Here is a 9,085-nt window from a genome sequence, read left to right on the forward strand (position 1 = left end):
TTGAATGAATGTTTTACTTATGTAATCTTGATATTGAAATGTCTTCATGAAGGTCATTAGAATGTGTTCATAAAATTTTATTTGAAATTTTAATGATAAAAATTTATGGCCAGTGGTGGATTTGTATTCTTAACTGTGTAAATATTTATGATTGGTTGTCTAAATCATTCTCTATTGCTGTCCTGGGTGTGAAGAGTAGTTCTTTGGTGGGTTCTCTGTTTTTCTTTTATACCTCCGTTCCAGGATTTGCTTGGCTTTAATGCGTAAACACATTTAATGAGTAAATGTGAGATCTGAAAGCTGGTCTATCTGGGGATGCGTCTCATTCCTTGAGATAAGAAGCCAATGCCTTGTATAGGAGTTTAAAGATTAAAAAGTCAGGATTTAAAGATATAGTGGATTACTTGCACCATCTAACTCCTTCCAGGTTTGTTGTATGTTCACTTTCCCTGACTTTAGTGAGAGTGTGGAAAGGAGAAATGGAGAAAGAAATGAATGTTATTTACCAGAGAGAAAAGGTGTATCTTGCTTAAGTCGTCTCTGTTTTGCAAATCAAGCTTGTAGCATAACCTTGCAAATGTTGTGTTTAAGAACTTAATTCTAGTAAGAGATTTGAGAAATTGGAAGATGAGAAAAATGTACTATACAGCAGTTGCTTCTAAAATTAGAAAATGAACTATAAAAGTCCTTTCTCCCTTAGTCTTCCTTCTTTAGAATTAACCTCAGGAAATAACTATGGAGCTAATGTTCTCCCATTGCATAGATGTGTTTGAGCAATAATCTGATTTGTAAAGAAGTATTACGGTGCATGAGGGAAAATTGTGAAATATTGTGTCATCCTATCTAATAAAAGAGTAATATGCAAATTGACCGTACCTCCGCTATACCCACAAGCCACGCCTACCAGCCACACCCACCAGTCAATCAGGAAGGAATATGCAAATAAACCCAACCAAGATGGATGCAGCCACAGAGAGCAGGAGGGAGGCTTGGGTTTCCTTGGCAATGGAGGAAGCCAAGCTTTCCGCCTGCCCTTGCTGGCCCAGGCCTCCACTCAGTGCTACAAAGTTTCAATTATAGAAGATAAATAAAGCCCAACAGAAATGGCAGCAGCCACAGAGCTGGAGAGAGCAGGAGGCTAGGGTTGCCCGTGGCGATGGAGGAAGCCAAGCTTCTGCAGCCCTGACCTGCTTTGGCCTCCGCTTAAGTCTACAAAGTTTCAATTATAGAAGATAAATAAATCCCAACAGAAATGGCTGCCGCCACAGAGCGAGCAGAAGGCTTGGCTCCACTCCAGGCTACAAAGTTTCAATTGTAGAAGATAAATAAATCCCAGATACCAGGGCCTCTGCTTGGGTTGCCAGGGGGCATGGCCGGCCTGCAAACTACCACAGGCCCCTCACCCAGGCCGCCCCACACCCCAAGGGAACCCCCACCCTGATCTGGGACACCCTTCAGGGCAAACCAGCTGGCCCCCACCCATGCACCAGGCCTCTATCCTATCTAATAAAAGAGTAATATGCAGATTGACCATCACTCCAACACACAAGATGGCTGCCCCCATGTGGTCAAAGATCCTGCCCCCATGTGGACACAAGATGGCCACCACAAAATGGCCAGCAGGGGAGAGCAGTTGGGAGGAACCAGGCCTGCAAGGGATGGCAGTTGGGGGCGATCAAGCCTGCAGGGGAGGGTAGTTAGGGGTGACCTGGCCGGCAGAGGAGGGAAGTTGGGGGTGACTGGGTCTGCAGGGAAGGGCAGTTGGGGAGGACCCAGGCCTGCAGGGGAGAGCAGTTGGGGGGTACCAGGCCTGCAGGGGAGGGCAGTTAGGGGTGACCAGGCCTGCAGGGGAAGGCAGTTAGGGACAAACAGGCTGGCAGGGGAGCAGTTAGGCATCAATCAGGCTGGCAGGGTAGTGGTTAGGGGGTGATCAGGCTGGCAGGCAGAAGCGGTTAGGGGCAATCAGGAAGGCAGGCATGTGAGCAGTTGGGAGCCAGCAGTCCTGGATTGTGAGAGGAATGTCCGACTGCCCGTTTAGGCCCAATCCCAGTGGACAGGCAGTCGGACATCCCTCGAGGGGTCCCAGACTGGAGAGGGTGCAGGCTGGGCTGAGGGGCTGAGGGACACTCCCCTCCCCACCCCCCATGCATGAATTTCTTGCACCGGGCCTCTAATATTCAATAAATGTGCTCCATTTAACATTTTTCATCCTAATGCAGAATGAATCAGAAGACAATCAACAGTGGAGGAGCTCTTTAGGGAAAATGGGAATAGACACCTTTATAACTGAGCTCAGCATTCTGTTAAAGGCCTGAAGATGGTGCTCTTTGCAAAGTTTTCATGCAGAGTATAAAGCCAGCATTTGGCTACTGGGGCTTGTTTACAGCCTTTTAAAACTTACAATGTCCCCTAGATGTTGTTTTATAATCCCTTAAAATGTAAACTTAGGACTGTGTTTTAAAATGCCAAAGAAATAAGGTAACAATACACAAAAGCTATGATTTTTTGGGGTCATATTTCTGAAAATGATAGCTTAAATTTTTATCTTAAAGGAACCCTCAACAGTTGTTCTTGTTTTCCTCTAAGACTTCCATGGCCTCATTTTTAGTCAGAGTGGTCATAGTTCATTATGTAACATCCATGGTGGACACCTTCCATTAATTGTGCTTGATACATCCTTTTCCATGGCTATCATGTTCCTCTGTCTTACTTATTTTCCTTTTAGATAAGAGACACCACTTACAGGAAAACACAAACGTATCTTCAGATATACTTTAGCAACATTTTAGAGCTGTTTTGTGATCCAAAAAAAATATTTGCTGTGGCAATCTGTTATCTAGTTTTACTTTTTAAAATAAGTGAGTTTCCAGATCCCCTCTCACATGCTCTCCCCATCACATATTTTTTGAAAAGAATTTACTGTTACTCACTTTTCTTAATCCACAGTTGTTAAATCTTTTATATTTTCTTATTTTTTCACGTTTACATATGTATGTCCTATTAACCTAGAATCATTTCACAAATGGAGCTTGGTATTTATGTAGGATTTTAGAATAGATGGGAATATATTCACTTTTTAAAAATATTGCTTATTTAGGGTTCAGGTGAACTCTGTTTATGAGAAAAAGTTGTTTTCAATATTTTGTTTCCTTTGTGTTTCAGTAAAACTGCATGCTGAGCATTGCTTGATATAACTCAACTAATTATAATCACATCTGATGAATAAAGGCAATATTTTTTAATTCTAAAATTTTCGATTACTAGTTTTAAAATCATTCTACTAAACCACAGGTGAGTTAGTATCTTATGTGAGTAAAACCTTCTGTCATATCTATTCCTTAATTCATTGTTATGTGATTTTAATTAAGATATTTAATCAAGCCTCACAGATGAAATGCTAAGAATATATCTTGCTAACCTTTCTGGTTTTGAGCAAGCTACTTGCTCATTTCTTTTAAAAAATGTAAATTATAAGGGCACTGTACAAATACTGGAAAATATCATCTGTACTCCATTTAATTACTTAACTGAAATCCTATAGCTTTACTGTCTGAAAACAAAACTAAAATGGATACAGATCTCAGGAGGCATATTTTGGCATTGTGATAACCATCATTTTGCTGTATTTCCTTATATGTTTTTAACTAAATATATGCACATACATACATACATATGTACTAGGATGACATTTGGTAAGACTATTGGGATGACTTTAAAAAATTAAAGAACAATTAATGTCTGATTATAGTTTAGTGAAAAAAATGTTAAAAATACTCCATTACTGGCAGTGACTAATAAACATATAACAAATGTTTGCATATTGTACAGTGCATATTTTTAAATATAAAATTTTTAGTTTGATGGTGTTATTGGAGGAAGACCGGGACCAGGGTGGGACTCTTCTGCAGTATCGCAGGAAAAGAATTTTAAAGCCACATGTATGAAGATTTTAAGCGACAGTGGCAATATTTATTAGCGTGAAAAGAGATAGTATGCCCTCGGCGAGGCAGAGGGTGGGCAGGCTGTAGTAGCAGCTGCATGGACAGAGGCAAAGAAGTGTCCTCTGCTGCTGCTTGCTGTTGCCCTGGTTGCAAGTTTGGTGGGAAACCTTAGAATTTAGGAGAAAAAAAAGGCAAAAAGCACATGCTGAGAGAAGGGCATGGGCATGCTCAAGGTGGGCGCGTGCTGGGTTCTTTGTCTAGCTTCCACATATTCCCTTGGATTTGGGAAGAGCAGGCTTTCATTCAAACAACCCAGTCTTTCTACTAGCTCTTCCAGGACTGTGTCTGTGTCCTCCCCGCACCCAGTCTCTTTCCAATTGGATACTTTCCCCAGATTTTCCCAGGCTAGTGCCCTCCTCCTTTTATGGTCAGCATTTTGGCTCCTTCTGTGCATGCCTCATGGTTCTGCTTTGTCATTTAGCTTTTACTGAGCGTGTGCTTAGTAAAAGGAATCCCTCTGCACTATCTTGGCTTCTACCATGCATGCACTCAGTGAAAGAAATTTCCCTTGGCCATTTCCTCCCTCCCCACCCCATTAATCTGGTAGAACAGTGCAGGCTGTTCCCTGGGGTGACCGAAAGTGTCTTTCCTGCTATTTGGATGCCCCGAATGACTGTGAAACTGTCCTTTCCTAGTTAATCCGGATTAATCAGATGTCTGGTTCCAGTTGCTCCCTTCCTTTTTGTCAATGTCTAACTAACTGCCTACTGTAACAACAGTTTTAAATAGCCATTTAGGAATATTATAATTATTGGTATTTTATTATACAGAAAATTCACTAGATTAATAGTTTTCTTTCTGTTGAGCTGAATCTTTAGGAAAGATCATCAACTCAGCAACTTTTCTGGAGAAAGATGCAGACATATCAAACATTGATATCGCCTTGGTTGTACTAGTGCTTTCACATAATGAGTCAACCTGGAATTAACATTTTAAGTCCAAATTAAGTCCAGTTGTTTTAATTTGACAGGCAGGAAATGTGGACCCCTCGGTAAGTTATCCTTCTCTTTCTTCTAGCAGGAAGCTTCATAGAAAACTTTGCTGAACTTTCAATCTTTCCCCACCCCTAACCATTCTTGGCTAGGCATCCCTCAATTGCTCCCATGGCACCCTGTACTTAACTCTTCCACACCGCTTATAACACTGTTGTATTGTTACTCCCTGTTTATTGCTCTCCTCCCTTTCCCCCAGTAGTTGAAGAGCAAGAATATGTTATGTTATTCCAAAGATGACTCCAGAGAATAGCACACATTGGCACCCAATATTTTTTTAAAAATATATTTTATTGATATTTTACAGAGAGGAGGGGAGAGGGATAGAGAGCTAGAAACATCGATGAGAGAGAAACATCGATCAGCTGCCTCCTGCACACCTCCCACTGGGGATGTGCCCGCAACCAAGGTGCATGCCCTTGACCGGAATCGAACCTGGGACCTTTCAGTCCGCAGGCCGACGCTCTATCCACTGAGCCAAACCGGTTTTGGCGGCACCCAATATTATTAAAAAATACATCAGAATTCTATAATATCTGTCTGCATGTACATGGTTTCAAAACAAGGCCACAAGTGAGATGATTAGTTTTAAAACTACTGTCTCTATGTACTTTCACTTATGTATTTAGATTTAGAAACTTGAATATTTCTTTCTCCTGAAACTAGCAATAGTATCAGTTTGAAACTCTTTTTATTGGTAATTTGGCTTTTGATAATTTAAAATGAATGCATAGTTGTTTTCTTCTATAACAGCATATTTTTACATTTTCTTGATATTCCACTTACAACCTGATGTTTATAAGTCTTAAAAAGGTAAATAGCTTGTTGTATTATCAATTTGTCAACATAATATTGTCATGAATAATTATTTTTATAGGAGATTAAAAGAGATACAATGAGTGGCATTGTCATAGTTAATGAACTGAGTAGAAATATATTGTAAAACTGCCCATGCTTTCAGTAATGTGGATTGGTTTCTCAGCACTGTAGTGAAATCATCTGAAATCCATTAAAATCCACTTGGAACCCATGAAATTCAAAAGACAGAGAAATCATTTAATCCCCATATGGCATGATGGAGTACAAGAGAATCTTACATGGTGCCAGTGATTAAAATCCCAGCCCAGTAGTCTTCTCAGTTTTGTGGTCTCTTCTTCATTTACTCCTGCCTTTGTAGATGAGACCCTTGAGATTTAGGTTTAATTCTCACCAGTTTTAACATAATCCCCAAATGCCACGGAAATATGCCCCATCATTGCTAAATTGGTTTCCTCTAACTTAGTCATTTATTTGCATGTTTAAGAGATTATCCAAGGAACCTACAAAGGTGTTTTCACCCCCTCTTTCAAAATCTGTTATTAAAGAGCCCTAAAAACATTTACTTCCTTTACCACCTGGCCACATCCTTTTTCAAACCTTTTTTTGTCTTGGGTTCTGAAGTCAATTATCCTGTTTGAGACTGATGAATAAGAACTATTCATAGAGCTTTCACTAACCTAGCAGATTAAGAGTCTCTCTGAGTATTTCCAGTGCTGAAAAATTAAGTTGAATAGAATAATACTTAAGTGAAATTTTTTGAATAAAAATTATGTTTTGGTATGAATATCCAGATATCTGTGACCTTAAGTACTATAATATTTTCTCTTTTTAAAAAATATTAAAGGCAAAGTTTTATTGTTTTGATGTGATTAGGTAACATAGGAGGAAGCATTAAGAACAAAGCATGAACTACAAAGACACAAAATGAAAAGGATTAATTTAGGCATTGTTTTGAAGAAAAAGTGGACTTACAGAGAATAGTGGGATATAATTAGAATTTTAGTGAGCACTCTTGTTACTAAAATGAACTATATACATTTTTATATGAAAACAAGACTGAGATTTTAGAGTAATCCAAATCAGAGTTGATTCACAGTGGACTGTTGTCAGCCAAGGGAAAACAGCACAACTAATTAAACAAAACAGAAAAACAATGAAATCATACAACTCTTTGGGTTCTTTATTTTGCATGTTAGGATGTGAGGAGAGGCAGTCTGTAAGAGGAAATGATGTTGATGGCAACTAGAGGCAATTTGAGCATTTTAGATTGCTGCAAAATTTACCAAGTGATGGGAAAACACACAACGGGCGCTCAGAATATCAGGAACACACTTTATTTCAGGAAGCACCGGTGCTGAATGGCCCAGGGGAATTGGATCCCAAATCTGAGGCCCAAATCTGCAGGGGGCTTTCCCTTTTATCCCCTTAGTTTCATTGTCTCCCAAATATGGACCAAGCTTCTGGACTTGTAGCCCCCATGAGTTGGAATGGAGGAAGTGAGACTACACCCAAAGGCCTGGCCTGGCTGGCGCCAGTGCCACCAACCCCTTCTGGGGGTTGTGTATGGTTCATGGTTTATGGCCTCTGTAAAATGGAAGTATTCAGGGAAAAAGGTTTTTGCAAGGCTAGCTAGGACACAAGTGGAAAGGGGGTTGGGGCTAGCAAGCATATGCATCAGAATGCAGGCTGCCTTCACAAGATATTGATGGTATTTTTAAAAATCTAAATGCTATACTTAAGATGTTTTCTTCTTGTGACAACTTATTACTAGTTCACCAACACTTTTCACCAAGAATTAGAGTCCTTCTTACAATTTACAAATCAAAGAGAATCTAAAATAAAATGGGAAATTGATTTTCCTTGGGTAATGAAAAAATGGGAAGAGAGAAATAAAGTGGAGATTAAATTATATATAATATATATGTATTTTATATATAGTTTATATAAATATATAAAGTAAAAATCTTTTAAAAATATATACACTTTTCATTGGAAATTTAGCTATCAACAACTTAAAATTCATATATTTTAACTCAGTAATATTTCTGCTGCCAGTGGAAGTGGGGCTCTTTCAGTGCTGTGAGGAAAAGCATTTTCAAGGACCCACCGGAGAGGATGATTTATTCAGGAAGCAAAATTAAAGGAGTTTCCCAGTGTCTCATCTCTGTCCATCCCACCATGGAACATCAGGGCCAGTAATAGAGTTCGTGTCAAGAGATGCTATGCCTTAGTTCAGTCCAGCATCTGGCTAGCTTAGCATGTGTTCCCAGCTACAATCCATTGCTTTGCTGCTCTACCTGGGCTCTTGCCTGGAGCCTGCATTTGGAGTCCACAGGGCCATCAGATTCTATTATACGGTGTATGGCAGTGTTTGTGCCTAATCCTGGAGAGGTAGAAAGGAAGCCACAGGGAAGAGAAAATGCATGAGCCAAGAGCATCTTGTTTCTTGATATGGGTGAAAGGTCAGAGGAGGCAGTATGCAATTAGATTATCTTTTTTATTATTTAACAGGTGATTTAGATGAATAAATATTTATTTATAATTTATCAATGCTACTTTAAGGACTGGCAACTTTTGAAAAAGATATTCTCATCTGCACTGTACCAGGTTTCTTGACATGGAGGCTGCAGGAGAATCAGAACTGCTGGGTTAGAGTGCCTCCACAAAATTTTGCTACAACACTTTTTTTTTCTTTTTAGCTACAAAACTGCTAGTAACTATTCTATAATATAGACTTAGCCATGCTCTTTAAGTGTATAAAATATATACACTTTTAAAAATTTATTGATTTTAGAAAAAGAGAAAGGGAAAGAGAGAGTTAACATTGATTTGTTGTTCCACTCATTTACACATTCATTGGTTGATTTTTGTATGTTCATTGACTGGGAATCAAACCTATAACCTTGGTGTATTGGGATGACACTGTAACTAGCTGGTTAGCAAGTTAGGGTTGCCCTGCTCGTTTAGGTAGGCAGTTCTGTAAATATGCCATAATGGTAGAGACAGCACAATTTTTGTTTGTTTGCTTAAGACTTTATTTTTTTAGAACAGTTTTATGTTTACAACAAAATTGCAAGAAAGGCATAGTGAGTTCTCATATACTCCCCATTCCTACACATGTACAACCTCCCCCATCATCATTATCCACAGAGTGGTACAATTGTTATAACTGATAAACCTACATTCACACATAATAATCACCCAAAGTCCATGCTTTACATTAGGGTTCATTCTTGGTGTTGTACATTCTATGGGTTTGGACAAATGTAAGAT

This window comes from Plecotus auritus (assembly GCF_963455305.1).
Source record: "Plecotus auritus genome assembly, chromosome: 1".
NCBI lineage: Eukaryota > Metazoa > Chordata > Mammalia > Chiroptera > Vespertilionidae > Plecotus > Plecotus auritus.